This window comes from Mauremys mutica, chromosome 2 (genome assembly GCF_020497125.1).
Source record: "Mauremys mutica isolate MM-2020 ecotype Southern chromosome 2, ASM2049712v1, whole genome shotgun sequence".
Taxonomy (NCBI): Eukaryota; Metazoa; Chordata; order Testudines; family Geoemydidae; genus Mauremys; species Mauremys mutica.
In genome coordinates, this window is record NC_059073.1 from 171,718,260 (window position 1) to 171,738,109 (window position 19,850).

Here is a 19,850-nt window from a genome sequence, read left to right on the forward strand (position 1 = left end):
GTAAGTGTATCTATATTTGACCCTAAGAAATTTCTCTTTTTAAAAAATAATTTGCAGTAATTTTTACTGTTATATTTTATTGAAAAGTAAATAATGCTAGTCCTACAGCATTATAGAGATAACCAGACTGGATAAGACCAGTGATCCAGCTAGTTCAGTATACTGACTCCCACAATGGTTAGCATGAGTTCCTTCAGTTGTAGGTGCAAGAAAACCCCTATCCTTCAATAATCGAGATTGGCTTATGTCCAGCAGAATGACAGTTTAGAACCATACCTGCTGAGGCTATATGTTTGAAATGCTGAGGGTTTATGCTAATCAAGTGTTTTCTAATTTGCATAACAATGAATATGCATTGTCTCATTTATATAAACAGATCTACTATCAAGCCCTTCAATTACTCATTCCCTTTCACTATCAAACCCAGCATCTCACCCCTCACATTTCCCCTCTTTAATAGATTCCAAGGCCAGAAGAGAAAATTATGATCATCTAATCTGACCTCCTATATGACACAGGCCATACAACTTCCTCAAAACAATTCTTAGAGCACAGCTTTTAGAAAAACACCAAATATTGATTAAAAAATGGTCAGTGATAGAGAATCCACCATGCCCCTTGGTAAATTGTTCCAATGGTTAATGACTCTTGTAGTAGGAAGAGAGCCTGAGACATAAGCCCTTGTAGCAGAGGCCTAGTATAAGGCAGAACCTGCTTACAAAATTTGGCAAGAACAGGGTTAAGAAGTGCTAAGCACTCAGTACACACATAAACACATCCCAATATCAAGTGGTACCAAAACATCTTGGTATCAAAGATGTTACAAAAACATTCCCCAAGGATAACAGGAACACACTGACCCCTCTCCTAAAAGATAAGGTCAGGTTAACAGTGTAATAAATAAAAATGTTTTGCTCAAACCATCATATACAAGGTGATGGGTAATAATTAGCCACCTCACGGGGCAGTAACTATGTCAGAGGCAGTACGTAACTAGTTTGTGTCAGGGTATAAAGATGTATTTCAAAGGTAGTATCTTTGGCCAGCCGAAGGGGGAATGAAAAATCCCGCTATTCAGTGAGCTACATCCATTTGTCATGGACATACATGTCTTAGTATCCTCGTAGAGTCTGCCAGGTGCTATTACCGTGCTTTGTCAACAATAAACCTGGCTGAGTGTCTTCGCACCTTAAGGGATCTTGTGGTCATTGGGTGGTTCGCTTGAGGTCTGCTGTGCCAGCTCTCTGTGCGGAGCTGGGACAGCACACAGAAAAAACATACACATGCAGACAAACATCTAACCACAACTCTCACCATTAAAAATGTATGCTTTATTTCAAGTCTAAATTTGTCTAGCTTCAACTTCCAGCCATTGGATTGTGTTGCACCTTTTGCTACTAGATTAAAGAGCCCAATATTAAATATTTGTTCCCCATGTAGGTATTTATAGACTGTAATCAAGTCACCCCTTAACTGTTTCTTGGTAAAGCTAAATAGACTGAGCTCCTTGAGTCTATCTGTATATGGCATGGTTTCTAATAATTTAATCATTCTCATGGCTCTTCTCTCAGCCTTCTCCAAATTATCAACATCCTTCTTGAATTGTGGGCACTGGAACTGGACACATTATTTCAGAAGTGATCACATCAGTGTCAAATAACGGAAGAAAAATAACTCCCTCTGTTAGCCTCCACTGTTCGCCGCTCAGCTGGTTTGCTGCTGATTGCCTTTTCAAACAAACAATCAAACCCAAGTGTCAATGCAAAGGGACAGATTAATAAAGGTGTCTAAACTGGAGGGGCTCTCAGTGCAAGCTAACTCGTCCTTTACTTCTTTGCTTAATCCCTACCATAATTGATGTAGCTAAACCACCTCCTTCCACTTGACACTTGCTGTGAGCCACCGGAAATGAGTGCCATGTGAAGGGGTGGGCCCTGACCTCTGCTGGAGTTCCTGTAGCAAGCTTTCTGCTGAACACACACAGTGTGGGTCATTGATGATCTCGAAGAAATATAAAATCATCGTTGATAAAGTTTGCAGATGACACAAAAATGGGAGGAGCAGTAAATAATGAAGAGGACAGGTCATTGATTCAGAGAGAGCTGGACCACTTGCTCAACTGGGCGCAAGCAAACAGTATGTGTTTTAATAAGCTAAATATAAATGTACATATAGGAACAAAGAATGTAGGCCATACTTACTGAATGGGCAGCACTACCCTGGGAACCTGTGACTCTGAAAAAAGAACTGGGGGTCATGGTGAATAATCAGCTGAACATGAGCTCCCAGTATGACACTGTGGCCAAAAGAGCTAATGTGATCCTGGGATGCATAAACAGGGGAACCTTAAGTAGGAGTAGCCCTGGCTGGGATGATTTAGTTGGGAATTGGTCCTTCTTTGAGCAGGGGGTTGGACTAGATGACCTCCTGAGGTCCCTTACAACCCTGATATTCTATGATTCTATAAGAGGAGGTTTTCACCGCTTTGACATAGCATGGTTATGTATTTGAGACAGGCCTTTACGAGTCTAGTGAGGAGGTGAAAGGAACCTCTTGTTTTCAGGATGAGAAGGAGTCAGTTTTGTTAGGAGATGGTTTTGATCTAATGTCACCTCAGGACAGGATGCAGAGATAAAGCTTTCTGACACCTTAAATGACTGCTTATTAGAGCAGCTAGTCCTGGAACCCAGAAGAGGAGAGGCAATTATTGATTTAGTCCTAGATGGAGCACAGGATCTGGTCCAAAAAGTCCAAGGATCTGGTCCAAGCTGGACCGCTTGTGAATAGTGATAATAATATAATTAAATGTAACATCCCTGTGGCAGGGAAAACACCACAGCAGCCCAACACTAGTATTTCCGAAAGGGGGACTACACAAAAATGAGGAAGGTAGTTAAACAGAAATTAAAAGGTACAGCGCCAAAAGTGAAATCCCTGCAAGCTGCATGGAAACTTTTTAAAGACAACATAAGAGAGGCTCAATTTAAATGTATACCCCCAAATTAAAAAACATATTAAGAGAACTAAAGAAGTGCCACCATGGCTAAACAACAAAGTAAAAGACTCAGTAAGCGACAAAAAGGCATCCTTTAAAAAGTGGAAGTTAAATCCCAGTGAGGAAAATGGAAAGGAGCATAAACTTTGGCAAATGAAGTGTAAAAATATAATTAGGAAGTCCAAAAAAAAGAATTGGAAGAACAACTAGCCAAAGACTCAAAAAGTAATAGCAAAAAATGTTTAAGTACATCAGAAGCAAGAAACCTGCTAAATAACCAGTGGGGCTACTGGACGATCGAGATATTAAAGAAGCACTCAAGGAGAATTGCGGAGAAACTAAATGAATTATTTGCATCAGTCTTCACGACTAAGGATATGAGGGAGATTTCCAAACCTGAGCCATTATTTTTAGGTGACAAACCTGAGGAACTGTTCCAGATTAAGATGTCATTAGAGGAGGTTTTGGAGCAAATTGATAAACTAAACAGTAATAAGTCCCCAGAACCAGATGGTATTCACCCAAGAGTTCTGAAGGAACTCTAATGTGAAATTGCAGAACTACTAACTGTAGTTATAAACAATTATTTAAATCAGCTTCTGTAGCAAATGACTGGAGGATAGCTAATGTGACGCCAGTATTTAAAATGGGCTCCAGAGGTGACCCCGACAATTACAGCTGGTAACCCTGATTTCAATACCGGGAAAACTGGTTGAAACTATAGTAAAGAATAGAATTGTCAGACACACAGTTGAACATAATTTGTTGGGAGAAAGTCAACATCATTTTTGTAAAGGGTAATCATGCCTCACCAATCTAATAGAATTCTTGGAGAGGGTCAACAAGCATGTGGACAAGGGGGATCCAGTGGATATAGTGTACTTAGATTTTCAGAAAGTCTTTGAAAAGGTCCCCCACCAAAGGCTCTTAAGCAAAGTAAGATGTCATGGAATAAAAGGGAAAGTCCTCTCATGGATTGGTAATTGGTTAAAAGATAGGAAATAGTATGATCCCACAAAGATAGGGGTAAACAGTGAGATGGCGAAGTTTGCAGATTATATAAAATTACTCAAGATAGTTACATCCAAAGCAGACTGTGAAGAGTTACAAAGGGATCTCATAATATTTGGTGACTGGGCAACAAAATGGCAGATGAAATTCAGTGTTGAAAATGCAAAGTAATGCACATTGGAAAGCATAATTCCAACTATACATACAAAATGACAGGGTCTATATTAGCTGTTACCACTTAGAAACAGGGCCGCCTGGGGTGGGGCAAGTGAGGCAATTTACCCCGGGCCCCGGGCCCAGCAGGGGCCCCCACGAGAGTTTTTCAGGGCCCCTGGAGCGGGGTCCTTCACTCACTCCGGGGGGGCCCGGAAAACTCTCGCGGGGCCCGGGCCCCCGGAGCTTCTTCACTCCTGGTCTTTGCTGGCGGGGGGTCCTTCCTCTCCGGGATAGAAGGACCCCCCTGCTGCTGAATTACAGTCGAAGCGGGACCCGCCGCCGGAGTGCAGCCGGGTCTTCAGCGGTAATTCGGCGGTGGGGGGATCCTACCGTGCCGGGACCCGCCGCCGAAGTGCCCCGAAGACCCGCGGTGGGGGCTGCACTTCGGCGGAGGGTCCCGCTTCGGCGGTAATTCGGCGGAGGGGGGTCCCCGCCGTGGGTCTTTGGGGCACTTTGGCGGCGGCTCCCAGAACAGAAGGACCCCCTGCCGCCGAATTACCGCCGAAGCGTGGCCCCCCGCCGCCAAAGACCCCAGGCTCCCGGAATCCTCTGGGCGGCCCTGCTTAGAAACAGATTTTGGAGTCATTGTGGATAGTTGTCTCTGCTCATTGTGCAGCAGCTGTCAAAAAGCATAACAGAAGGTTAGGAACCATTAGGAAAGGGATCATAGAATCATAGAATCATAGAATATCAGGGTTGGAAGGGACCTCAGGAGGTCATCTAGTCCAACCCCCTGCTCAAAGCAGGACCAATTTCCAACTAAATCATCCCAGCCAGGGCTTTGTCTAGCCTGACCTTAAAAACCTCAAAGGAAGAAGGTTCCACCACATCCCTAGGTAACCCATTCCAGTGCTTCACCACCCTCCTAGTGAAAACGTTTTTCCTAATATCCAACCTAAACCTCCAACACTGCAAATTGAGACCATTACTCCTTGTTCTGTCATCTCCTACCACTGAGAACAATCTAGATCCATCCTCTTTGGAACCCCCTTTCAGGTAGTTGAAAGCAGTTATCAAATCCCACCTCATTCTTCTCTTCTGCAGACTAAACAATCCCAGTTCCCTCAGCCTCTCCTCATAAGTCATGTGCTCCAGCCCCCTAATCATTTTTGTTGCCCTCCTCTGGATTCTTTCCAATTTTTCCATATCCTTCTTGTAGTGTGGGACCCAAAACTGGACACAGTACTCCAGATGAGGCCTCACCAATGTCGAATAGAGGAGACTGATCACATCCCTCGATCTGCTGACAATGCCCCTACTTATACAGCCCAAAATGCCATTAGCCTTCTTGGCAACAAGGGCACACTCTTGACTCATGTACAGCTTCTCGTCCACTGTAACCCCTAGGTCCTTTTCTGTAGAACTGCTGCCTAGCCATTCGGTCCCTAGTCTGTAACAGTGAATGGGATTCTTCCGTCCTAAGTGCAGGACTCTGCACTTGTCCTTGTTGAAACTCATAAGGTTTCTTTTGGCCCAATCCTCTAATTTGTCTAGGTCCCTCGGTATCCTATATCTACCCTCCAGCCTATCTACCACTCCTCCCAGTTTAGTATAATCTGCAAACTTGCTGAGAGCGCAGTCCACGCCATCCTCCAGATCATTAATGAAAATATTGAACAAAACCGGCCGCAGGACCTACCCTTGGGGCACTCTGCTTGATACCGGCTGCCAACTAGACATGGAGCCATTGATCTACGTTGAGCCCAACGATCTAGCCATCTTTCTATCCACCTTATAGTCCATTCATCCAGCCCATATTTCTTTAACTTGCTGGCAATAATACTGTGGGAGACAGTATCAAAAGCTTTGCCAAAGGCAAAGAATAACATATTCACTGCTTTCCCCTCATCCACAGAGCCAGTTATCTCAGCATAGAAGGCAATTAGTTTAGTCAGGCATGACTTGCCCTTGGTGAATCCATGCTGACTGTTCCTGATCACTTTCCTCTCCTCTAAGTGCTTCAGAATTGATTCCTTGAGGACCTGCTCCATGATTTTTCCAGGGACTGAGGTGAGGCTGACTGGCCTGTAGTTCCCCGGATACTCCTTCTTCCCTTTTTTAAAGACGGGCACTACATTAGCCTTTTTCCAGTCATCTGGGACCTCCCCTGCTCGCCATGAGTTTTCAAAGATAATGGCCAATGGCTCTGCAATCACATCTGCCAACTCCTTTAGCACCCTCGGACGCACCGCATCCGGCCCCATGGACTTGTGCTCATCCATTTTTTCTAAATAGTCCCGAACCACTTCTTTCTCCACAGAGGGCTGGTCACCTTCTCCCCATACTGTGCTGCCCAGTGCAGCAGTCTGGGAGCTGACCTTGTTTGTGAAGACAGAGGCAAAAAAATCATTGAGTACATTAACTTGTTCCCCATCCTCTGTCACTAGGTTGCCGCCCTCATTCAGTAAGGGGCCCACACATTCCTTGACTTTCTTCTTTTTGCTAGCATACCTGAAGAAACCCTTCTTGTTACTCTTAACATCTCTTGCTAGCTGCAACTTCAAGTGTGATTTGGCTTTCCTGATTTCACTCCTGCATGCCTGAGCAATATTTTTATACTCCTCCCTGGTTATCTTCAAATCAGAATCGTCACATTCAGGCTAGTGCTGACTGCTGGGATCATTTAAAGGATTCATCCACCCCACTGATGGGGCTGGATGTAGGGGCTGATGCAGCAAATGGAATAAATACTTCCCACCTCAAAAGTATCTTATACTGAAGCTGAGTGTGTGTGTTTATGTGTTTAAAAGTCCTCTTCTCACCAACTACTGCTGGTAATCTTCCTCCTGGATACTGAGGCTTTGGCTTCATTGGAGCTGTGCCTCCCCAGCCTGAATGAGTATGGGATATATTATGTCCCTGACAGACATAAACTGGGCAGAGAGTGTTTGTCATCCGAGAGGACAATCTCAGGCTTTTGAATTGTGTATCACAGGCAGTGAAGCCAGTGAAATATGTAAATGCAAACATGATGATATCTAGCTTTCTTCAGGAGAGGTGTGTGTGCTACCAGAATGATATTTTTGACTTAAACTCAGATTCCTTTGGAACTTGAATGCTGAGTTCCATATCTAAATTATTGGTTTTGGACCAACATCTCATTTGTACCCCACTTACATACCCTAAAGAAATAAAATTCCCACAGAAATATGAGACAGAGAGAAGATATTAAAGGAGAACATGTCAAAGATTTTTTTTTTAGAAGTGTACTTTTTCTCTTCCAATACATTCTACAGTGTACAAATAGCACTAGCAGGTGAGGCATACTGTAGTGGATTAAAATGACAGAAAGACAGCTGTGCATATCTGGCATAAATTTGTTGGAATTTATACAGCAAACAGTGGTAATTTGTGAGTTTGAGAATGGTTCATATTTAAGAGTGTTATTGAATAATATCATTGTTTTTACATGAAAATAGTTGGTGAATGAGTTGAATTTGTTAGTTAACCGATTAGATTTGACTAGATATGGCCAGTTAGTAGCCATTTTTAATGGATCATTAAAGAAAGAACTAGACTAGTTCACAACTTCTTAACTATTACTCAGTCACCCTTCTTGCCTCATGTTCAACCCAGTGGCATCTGCCACTAGGCCAAGGGAAAGATGGGTGCCCCCATGCCCTGAATCCTCTCCCTGGCAGGAGCGCCAGATGCAGTGAGGCGGGGCAAGCCCCTGTGCCCCAACTCCACTCCCTGGCAGGACTGCTGGGTAGGCGGGGAGAGGTGGGGCAAGCCCCCATGCCTTGACCCCACTCCCCGGCAGGAACCCCGGGTGGAGTGGGGCAGGACAAGCCCCCTGTGACCCAACCCCACTCCCCAGCACTCCGATCAAACTCAAAGGTAAAAGATTATGGGAAGCATTCTTTAGACAGCAATATATTTTCCTTCTTACACTTCCCAAATCATCAAGAAGTCAATTAACCTAGAGCTAAACTCCTTAAACTGGAAAATAAATAAAACACATATCTCCAAAAGAAGTGAACAGCTTGAGTTTCAGAGGGAAAAAAAACCCTCCAGGCTTTTACAAATCCCTAAAACCAGAATATAAAACAAACATGTTGTTCTTCCTCCTCTTAAAATTAATGTTAAAATCTAGACCCTTTCCCACCCAAAACAAAACAATTTTGTTTTGTGTCAATATACTGATACTGCATTCGGGTGAAATACTAAGACAAATGCATTCATTGGCTATTTAAAATCACTAAATGCTACATTATAAAGGCAGCAGAAGAGCAATATGTATGTTTGAGGCATGTTCGTTACTTGAGAGGCTTGCAACCATTTTGTTTTTTCTTGAGTTCAGTGGAGCCAGGATTTCACCCCTATCCTTTAATGAGATCTGAAGCTGAGGGTTGTGATCCCCCTCTTTTTCTTTTGGCCTGTGATGGAGGGGGGTGTCTGAACATTTTCCTGTTGTAACATGGACTCACAGTAGGGAAGAGGCTGAGAACCACTGCTTTAATTCATAGGCATCAGCTCTCATTTTGGATAGGAGCTGAGGGTTGCTTAATGTATTGTTTACTTCTCTGGCTTTGGGACTGCCAGAGGATGGGGGGGGGCAGAATGGGGCAGGACTGTAGGCCAAATGGGGGCAGGGCTGTGAGGGAAACGGTGCAAGGGGGTGGGGCAGTGAGCAGGGCCACAGGCAGAAGGAGAAGAATGGGAGCGGGACTGCAGGCGGAAGGGGTGGGGATGGGTCCCCCACTGGCTCTGGCCCAGGGCCCCAGGATACCTTAATCCGTCTCTGGTTCAACCCCATTTTCTGAAGTGTAAAGAAGAGGGGCTGACACGTAATCTGGGGTAATTCATCTTCAATTATATGAGGTACTCATCATTGGCTTCAGGAATGTCGTCCAATAATAATATAAGTTTATGGACTAGATCCTTCAAGGTACTAAGCACCACCTCAACATCATCAGGTAAGTACTCAGAAGCTTGCATTAGTGTATAGCACTTTTCAATAGCATGTCTTATAACTTCAGTAATGATTAAGGTAGTTCTTGTGTCACCTTGAAATAATGCTTTCTGCAAAATTAACAGGATGGCTACATAGCAGCAGGAATAGAAAATAAATGATTGGGTACTTAGGAACAAAAGGGTGGTTCTAGAAAATGTAAGTGATCAATTTTCTCCATGTTATACTATACTTCACCCTGCAGAGCAATCTTGATTCCTTAGACAGTGTTGTGGGTGCAATAGTAGTTTTCATTACTAGCCAAATTAGACACTAAACTTGGTAAATTAAACTAAATAATCATGTTATATATGACAGAACAACTTGATGGAGGTACATCTTCTGTGGCCTTGAATATTTCCATATCTTACATTAATAATCCTGTAAAGTACCACTATCTACTCCAAGATGAGTTATTAAGAAAGTATGCTTGTTTAACAAAGTGGAAGCCAAGCTAATGCAGCTTAGAATAATTAACTTCTGATAAACTGATTCATGTAAATGTATGGCCTCCTTCTGGATGCCTCCTTGTGGTGTCAGAGAAGCCTTACAGGTGGCCGGTTGACTCAGTTTCCCTCTTGGGTCCCCATTTTCAGTGTAAGAACAATGAGACTGGGTCTTCTTTCATTTTCACCAATGTAAATCAAGAATAACTTCATTAAAGTAAGTGCAGTTACAGTTTCACTATCTGTAATATGGGGATAATGATACTCCCTTTATAAAGTCGTTTGACATCTACTGATGAAAACTGGTAGGTATTATTATTATTTATTTTATTACAGCTGGTAAGAACATGATAAGTACCTTCAACAAAAACAACAAAAATTGAAAGCTTTTTTTTTTGTTCAAAATCTTTTGTGGAATCTTCCTTTATTGATTAAAACATAAAACTGTTTTGGGTCTTGGTAAAATAAAAACTTTAAAAAATAATTTGGTTTCTAGAAACATAAAAAGTTTACAATTTTTTTTTCAATTTTCCTTTTTTTTATAAATAAACAGGAAAATTTCAAACTAAATGAAAAAATTCTGCTAAATTGGAGGGGAAGGGTTAGAGGGGGGAAAAAGGCCATTTATCATTAAAAAAATATTTGTCAGAAAAAAACTAACCAGTTCCACTGTACACTGGTATAAACTTATATGTGGAGATTCACATGCAATGTTTTAACTTGATCCAAGGTATTTTGATATGCTGGGCTCTCAACATTTTACAATTTATAATGGAAGGATTATCTGTCAAGTAGCAACTCTATATGTGCTGGCTGTGAAATAAGATAATAATAATAGTGATGTATTGCCTATGTATTGAATCATGATGGTGGAATTAGTCTAATTTGTAAGGGCATTGGAAAAGGACATTTGTGATCTTAGTGTTGAATTGGTCCTCACTCTGATTTAAGTAAAATGGAAGACTTTAAAGAGAGAGATTTCTGTAGGAGTCCATTCTCTTGTTAAAATATGTGCCCAACAGTTTCAATGGTGGTTTAACAACCTGTTAGACATCACAAATATGTGTTAGCTATCTTGTTGAACCCTTGTCTAAAATCTTCAGTTTTAACCAAAGACACACTAAGCAATTTTAAGACTTGCTGTTTGTGGAGGTCAGTAGGTGGGAGAAAAAACATTTCTATAACTCACCTTCAGTCAATTTAACTGTGAGACAAACTCAGGGTGATGAGAGCTGTGCCAGCTGTGTATATGTGCTGACATGTTGCAGAATGTGTTGCATGATTCATCAGGCACACCATGATTGATTGGCCCAGCATACTGGCAGAGTCCAGAAATTTTTTACTTGTCTCTGAATATGTTTTGTGATTCTTTAGGCAATCTCAGATTGATTGGCATGCTGGCAGAGGCTAGATTTTTTTTCATGCCCGAGAATATTTGTTTGATGATTCATCATGCATAGTCTATTGAGTGGCACATTGGCAGAGTTTTTACCTCAGAGAATATGCTTTAAGATTTGTTAACTTGACTGTTTCCTGCTGACACCTGTGGCCAAATTCTGCTTTCTAAAGTGTTTGTGCCTCTAAGAGAGAATTTGGCCCTTGGTTTGGGCTGGTTAGGGCAGACCTGGATAATGGGATCATACAGTTTGACTGAGAATGTGAGGCCTTTCAGCTCCAAGGCATTGCTTGTCATTGCACACAGAGTTGAAGAAAAGCTTCTCTTGAGAAGGTTATATAAGAAAACACATGGTAAAGAAGATTTGCTTTACAATTTACTCTTTGTTAATTTGGCAGGCTGGCAACTCCACTGAATAGGAATATCCAAACACAGATAAGGTCTGTTCTGTCTTTTATCCAAGTCTGTAAGAGGTGGATTCTCAGTGACAATTATGTAAAGCTATGCCACTTGTCTTGAGTTACAAAATTATGCTGTTATTCTGCTGTTGGCCTTTAATCACACACATCACTTGAGAGTAAAAATGGGGAGCCAGGAAAAGACTGTCGAGAACGTTACAATGATTCACTGAGACTCCAAACTGGGACTTGATTACCAAGAACTATTTGCAAAACCTGTTTCACTGTTAAACACATTTAACAGCAGAAATATTCTTAGGTTGCCACTGTCTCACTCTTGAATCTTATCCAGGAAGATGGGCAAAATGCTCAGAATGAAAGAAAGAAAGAAAAACTGTCACATTACTTGAACATTATACTTCACAGCTTGAAAAAATGGCAATACATATACAATTTGAATATGATTAAAGTTTTCTGGAGAATGGATCCTTTGTTTTGTCCAGTAAGATGAATGTTCTTTAGAAAGTGAAGTCTTGCCCCACATACACTGGGCTGTAGAGATTACTAAGCGACCATGCATAAAAGTTGTTAGCTCATAACTGTACCCAATCCACCCCCAAATTCTCTGTTCGCATTGCTCCCAATTCCTCACCTATCCTATCATTACCTTCATTATTTTATTGCTATGTATGAAGACTATATTTTATGTCCTTGCCATTTGGAGTCTCTGTACAGAGTCCCTTTCAAGAAGACACTGGAATGAGAAATGAAAAGAAATGATTACTGTTGTAACATTCTTTGATGTTCCAAGGGATAGAGGTGCCTTTTTCATGGTTTTAATCCTATAATTTATTATTACTAATTCAGGGACTCTGTATAATGTATGAATTCTGATTGATATTGTGTAATTGATATTGTGTATTATGAACAACTGCTATTTTATGAGTGCCTATGTGTATGTGGATCCACTATTACTGACAGACTGTGTAGCAAATACACACCAGACAGGGACAATGAGAAAAACTTAATGGCTAATGAGAGTACTGAGACCTCACAAAACTTAGGTAAAAAAGCAGCTGAATCCTTAGGAAAACCAGGTTAAATTATTCCTCAGAAGGGAGGGAAGAACGTAAAAGCAGTGGAAACTCACAAGGAGTAGAACAAAAGAGGACAGGTGACCGAGGCAGCTTTAATACACCTCTACCCCTATATAATGCTGTCCTCGGGAGCCAAAAAATCTTATTGTGTTATAAGTGAAACCGAGTTATATCAAACTTGCTTTGATCCACCGGCGTGTGCAACCCTGCCCCCCACCCCCCAGGAGCACTGCTTTACTGCATTATATCTGAATTCATGTTACATCGGGTCGCGTTATATCGGGATAGAGGTGTATAAAGGAACAACTCAGGAACAGGGAACCACACAGGAAGAGGATGCACGGGGCAGGAAAAAATGAGGTCACAGAAGATGGGTGAGGGGCTCTAGGAGGGAAAGGTCACCCAGCAGGTAGCAATTTCATAGGACAGGAGGGCCCTTCCCACTTTCCTGAGCCCAGATGGACCCAAGGACTCTGGACAATCCAAGGAACTCAGACTCCCTCCCAAAGAATTTCCTGGAGCAGTGGGGAAACTGAAGCAAGGCGTGTTTAGTCTTTTGTATGATCTGTACTCCCTCATACTTTACACAATTAAGTATAAAAAAGCATGAAAGTGTTAAACTCTGAACAAAGTGTCTCTCTGTGTATGGTAACTGCTTCATGATTGCTGCATGCCCCTGACAGAATTAAATGTAAACCAGAAGCTTCACTACTATTGGGTGGAGTCTGGCAGAGGGGTGTGTATAAGTACCTGGGAGTCTGAATGGTAAGCACTGAGCCCAGAGGAGCTAAGTGGCTGGACGGTGGGTTCCAGCTCTCAGAAAGGGGTGGCAGATAGAAGGTGTGCCCTGAGAGAGTGTTTAGGGACCCAACTATGGGGGCAATGGCTGTATTCCCTTTGGGTTACAGAAGCTTCACAGTACTAGTGAGTGGTCAGGAAGGGGAGCTTGCTAGGACCTGTGACAGGATGTGGTAGCTAATGGGATCTATGTGATAGTGTGTGAAGCTTTTTAAAACACTGTTTGTTGCTGGATTTACACTTTTTGTCTTAAAATAAAAGCCAGGAACAAGTCTGTAAGTTTGTCTCAGATGTCAATAAGTTAGTAAGCATCAATTATGAGCAGTTCATGAAAGAGCAGCTTCTGTGGCAGCGGGGTCTAGCTGCTGACCAGAAGAAATTGGAGCTGGTGTCCACAATGTATTCATATGCCATGAGGCAGGATGAGGCAACAGCTCCAGACCAAGGGCCAGGAAGGGTATTTTTTTCTCTTACAGGGCATACAGGTGACTGAGTGCCACGGATGGGGCCCTAGACAATCCAGCAGATGTAGTTGTGATGGCAAGCAGTCCAGAGCCATGGAGGCTGGAGCAGGAAAAGCTGGTTGTGGAGGAGAGCCAGAAGAAGTAGGAAGCCATGTGTCAGAGTGAGCAGGCAGAGCTTAAGTGACATAAGATTGCTGAGCCAGACAAACATAGCAGCTTGAACAGAATAAAAGTGTCCGAGGAGGCAAGACATAAGGATGTGCCTGATCGAGGACTAACAAGCAAACACATGTAACTCTTCTGCCAAGTGTTGTCATCAGCAAAAGGGGCTGTGTTCAATTTTTGAAGGGTTTCCTTAAAGATATAACTAACACTGCCTCAAGACCCCCACCGAGAAACCTGGGAAACTATATACATTGCCCTGGGCACCACTGATGGGCAATTCGTCCCCACTTGCAAGCACTGAGTCCATGGTTACAACAAAGAGAACTTTGTGTCCAATTTGGGTGCCCACAATTCAAGAAGGGTAGAACATGATCCAATGGCTGGAAGCTGAAGCTAGTCAAATTCAGATGGGAAATAAGGCATCAATTTTTAACAGAATAATTAACCATTGGAACAATTTACCAGGAGATTCTCCATCACTGTCAATTTTAAAATCAAGATTGGATGTTTTTCTAAAAGCTATGCTCAGAATTAGTTTGGAGAAGTTCTATGGCCTTTGCTATAGATGAGGTCACTCTAGATGAGCACAATGGTCCTTCTGGCCTTGGAATTTCTAAATCTGTGGTTGGGGCGGGGTGGGGAAGACAGGAAAACAGAATGAATTTGGATAGACCAGTAATTCAGAAAGTCTGTGAGGTAAGACTTCCAACCCTCAGGGAGTCTTAACCATAGTCCCAGACTCACTTCTCCTTTGGCCATTGTGAGTGGCTGATATGTTCTGGACAGTTCCCTCCTCCCCAGCTCCCCACTCACAGTTAGCTGTCCTAGGCTGAAGAAGTTCAAGGATTCTAGTAGGTCAGAGAAGTCTGGACTCCATTATCTAACCCAACTGGACTGATTTCAGCTTTAACTGCTGGGCAGGGAGGCCTACACAGAGTCTCTTGGGTAGGCTGCTGCTCTATCTGTGGCTTCAGCCCAAGCTGCCTAGCTGTGCCACTGCTCTCTGCTGTTCATGCCATTGAAGGTATTGCTGCCATTCTGAGCCATCTATCACCTTGAAGCTGTGGCTTCCACCACTCAGTTCCGTCCATCACCTCAGACAAACTGCTGTTGTTCCTGCCACCACCACTACTCCATTTCATGTGCTTCTTTAGAGTAGCTGCTCTGCACCCTCCACTGCCATCAGTCTGCACTGTCCACTGTTCAGCAGTCTCAGCTCAGCTTTTAGGGAGGGATCAGTGGTGCTCTCTTTCCCTCTGTTAGCTCTGTCCAGGCTCCCTTACCTCTCTGTGCCTGACAGCAGTCTTAGTCAGGGTGACCCCGGCCACATGCACTGTTGACGTTGTGTTTTTGTATTTCTCATCAAAGTCAATTGCATTTTATTACCCGCAAAGACAAAATGTAACTGAATTTTAAGCAAAGTGCCTCAAACTATCATGTAAAACAAATGGAAAGAAGGCCTGGCCCATTCAGTGAACTTTTGCTGTCCAACAAATCCTGGTAGAGCCTCCCTCATGGGTGGAGCACCCACCCATCTTCAGTTCTAAAGTGGCTCATAGGAACATAAGAACGACCATACTGGGTCAGACCAATGGTCCATCTAGCCCAGTATCCTGTCTTCCAACAGTGGCCAATGCCAGGTGCCCCCGAGGGAATGAATAGAACAGGCAATCATCGAGTGATCCATCCCCTGTCATCCACTCCCAGCTTCTGGCAATGAGAGGTTAGGGATACCCAGGGCATACGGTTGCATCCCTGACCATATTGGCTAATAGCCATTGATGGACCTATCCTCCATGAACTTATCTAATTCTTTTTTTAAATCCATTATAGTTTTGGCCTTCACTACATTCCCTGGCAATGAATTCCACAGCTCCAGCATGTTTTGTTTCACCTGAAATGGACTTTTTCAATTTGCCAAAATTTTTCAGAGTTTTCAGATTCAATTCCATCTGAACCATTTCTTTTCCCCTCGGAACTGCCAGCAAACCAAAAAATCATCTCCATTCTACCCCTACAAGAGCAAGTGGGGGAAAAAAAACAACATGGAACTACCAGGATGTTGCTAGAGTTATGAAATTAAATGTTCCAGTAGTTTTATAAACCTTGTACTTACTTCAGCTGGCTGCGTGTTTATGTGATCAATAAAGTTTACTTTTATTAATTTTCTCTGTGTCAAAAGCCCACAAAGCAAACTTTATTTTAACTGCAGTATATCCCTAATCCACTCTTCCATAGAATCTCTCACCTTAGCTCATACATTTTATATAACTGTTAGACACTACACAAGGATAAACTCATCACCAACACAGCAAACAATAATATTCAATAGTAGCAAATGCTAACATTTAAGTCTGCCTATATGAAGTGTAAAGTATTATCCATCCCAAAATCCTTTGCATTTTGAAAATATTTCCAAAGACCATTTCTCATTTTGGTTGTACACCTTGGATGAGATTCTGTGCTGATTTGCTGCCCAGGTGGAAGAGCAACCAAGGTGTTTTAAGCCACCTTTATATCCCCCCAGTCCTGAGCTGCTCTGTATCCCTCAGTGTAATTTGGACAGCTCTGAGGGACCTGTCTAAATTATGGCAGCCTCCCCAAACTGAAACACTGCCCAGTATCTCTATTGTGCTATGCTCTCACCTCTGACATATCTTTTCTGGCCCCTGCCTTGCCCCCAGTATGCCCCCAAAGCCAGGGCATGCACGGAGGTCCTCAGAAGACAGCCTTATAGCTGTGCTCTTCAGGTCCTGCATGAGCAGAAATGATCCCCAATCAGATTTGGGCCTTTTTGGTGCCCCTTTACTCCTCATTGGCTCTTTTACCTTGCGTCAGGGCCAGGCCAGGAATAAGGATCTCATCCCTTGTCTGTTCTGTTCTAAATTAGCTTCATCACCCCACTATGTATTGAAAAAAGTCATGCTTATTTCCACAGACATTGTGCCTGATACAGTTTGGAGATATCTAACAGGGCAGCACTCTGCTCCTGCTCTCTGGTGGCACAGAAATCTGTTTAGACTTTGCTGGTTAAGTAGCAATGTTGTGTGGTTTATTTATATTCCCTTCACTGACACCTTTACAGTCCTGTGCAGCAATGCTATTTACAGTGTTCCCTGTACCTTTAGCCCTTTCCCAAGGTCCTGAGAGGATCAGAAATTTCCATTCCTTGAGACGTCCATCAGTCTGGGCTCTGCTAGCCCTGTTTCTCTTCCTCCCCAGCACTTCCTTACTGTATTTTTATCAATGTCTAGCTAGCAAGCTAATTAATTACTTAGCTTCCCCAGCCACGCAACCTGATTCCATTCCCCACTCTAATAGGTACCAGTGATCAGAGTGCTGGCTCACCTGTTAGCCCCCAGCACTCTGTCACAATATGTTATTGGCACATTGCTGATGTCACTGTCATTGTGTGTCAACAAACATCTTCACCTTGCTTTAAGCCTTGCTAGAGCATGCTTCACCACCATCCTGCACCTGCTGAGTGCTGAAATACTCTCTGGCCTTATGTAATCAGGCTATGGCTCCAAGGGCAACAGCAACATTGAATATGCTGATTCACCACTCAAAGTCACTGTAGGGATGGAGACACAATACAGTGGGTCAGAAAAAGTGTTTCCTTCTGTATGCTCTTCTAAAATGCAGAGTTTTTAACAAATCTGACATAATGGTCTTTGCCTCCCACCCGTCCCCCAAATATTTATGTCCAAGAGACAGCCATGGTGATCTGCTAAGTGTGAAAAAGTTCCTCCTCTACCTTGGTGTGTCCTGCGCTTATTGGCGGATTTGCTCACCTCACAGATTCACACTGTGGGTCAGGAAACAGCCCAGAGACCTTCCCCTCTGGTAGAAGCCACAGTCCAGGTCAATTCCTCCTGTGTCTGATCAGGAGTTGGGAGGTTTGGGGGGAACCCGGACCCGCCCTCTACTCCGGGTTCCAGCCCAAGGCCCTGTGGACTGCAACTGTCTAGAGTGTCTCCTGGTACAGTTGCGCGACAGCTACAACTCCCTGGGCTACTTCCCCATGGCCTCCTCCCAACACCTTCTTTGTCCTCACCACAGGACCTTCCTCCTGTCTGATAATGCTTGTACTTCTCAGTCCTCCAGTAGTATGCCTACTCACCCTCAGCTTCTTGCACGCCTCTTGCTCCCAGTTCCTCACACACACTTCCTCTCCTCTAGCTCCCTTTGGCCTGACTGGAGTGAGCCCTTTTACAGCATCAGAGGGGCCTTAATTAGAGTCAGGTGCTTAACAGCCTCATGTCAATGTGTAGGACATAGCATATGGTTTTCAGCAATGGGGTTCCCAAACTACAGTGAGGTGATACATGGCATTCATATCCTTATTTTAGCACCAGACCACCTTGCCACACAGTACATCAAAAGAAAGGGTTACTTTTCTATGGTTATGCGAGCACTGGTGGATCACTGTGGACACTTTACTGACATCAGTGTGGGCTTGCAATGCCTGATGGGGACAAAACAAGTTGTGCATCAGTCAGTGAAGGTGCATCACGTGTACATCTTTAAGAACACAGGTCTGTTCAAAAGCTGCAAGCAGGGGCTTTCTTTCCTGACTGGCCGATTACCATTGGGAATGTTGAAATGCAATAGAGATCATGGGCGATCCAGCCTACCCCTTGTTCCCCTGGCTCATAAAGCTATAAACTAGCCACCTTGACAGCACCAAGGAGTGCTTCAACTACAGGTTCAGCAGGTGCAGAATGACAGTTGAACGTGCATTTGAAGGGTCACTGGCAATGTTTACTTACAAGATTGGACCTCAGTGAGAAAAAATATCCCAATCATTATAGCTGCCTGCTGTGTCCTGCATAATATCTGTAAAGCAAAGGGGGAAAATTTCCACTGAAGTGGAGGATGGAGGTAGAGTGAGTTTCTGCTGAATTTGAACAGTCAGATACAAGGGCTATAAGAAAAGCTCAATGCTGAGCTACACAGTTCAGGGAGGCTTTGGAAGACAATTTTAACAGTGAGCCAGAATAGTGTGTGTTGCTGTAGTGTGCTCTACCTGGCCTCTCTCTCTTTTGTGGCCCAGAATGAAACTTGTAGTGATGGCAGTGTATGTAGGAATATAACATTTGAAATGCACCTATTAATATTGTTTGTGAACAATGTTATGGGTTCTATGACACAGAGCCGTAACAGGAAATTGATTGATGTCTGACTTGCCCATCACCAGCCAGCATATGTTGTGAACTAATAAAGATTAATTGTATTATGAAAAAAAATAGAATTTTATTCTGTAACATGAACCAGGTGTGAAGCACTGTGCCTCAAAGTAGTACCTTGTAACCCCCATATTCAGCATTTGTATATGGTTATGCTATTTCATACAAAGCATACCTCATAAGGTACCATATGAAAGGTCATGATCTGCTGAAATCATTGTTCTGTCAAAATATGCATGTCATCACTGTATGTGGAATTATATTATTCTTCTATATGGCTGTTATTGAAATATGTTGTGAGTTTGGGAGACATCCACTGCTGTCCAATGACAACAAAAAGTGGTGACCCACACCCAAATGGGCATTAAGTGACCATCGCAAACCATTAACCAGCAGGGTAATTGCAAACAAGAGATTTACAATTCTGTAAGAGACAATTGCGCAAGCACCACACAATGCAGATTGCTCAACTCTATGACTCTATTGCGCAAGGACCGCACAATGGAGATTGTTCGACTGTGACTCAGCAAGGCCCACTAGGACATGTCTGGGTCAGCATCTTCCCTGGGACATGAATTGAGAGTATAAAAGAAGGAACAGTGACATCTTGAGACCTCTGCTCTCCTCCCCCACCTACACTGAAGGCAACAATAACGCTGGGAAGACAAAAACTTTGAACTGGGGAGATTTGTCACAGGCTGAGAAAGAAATTCATCCTGTG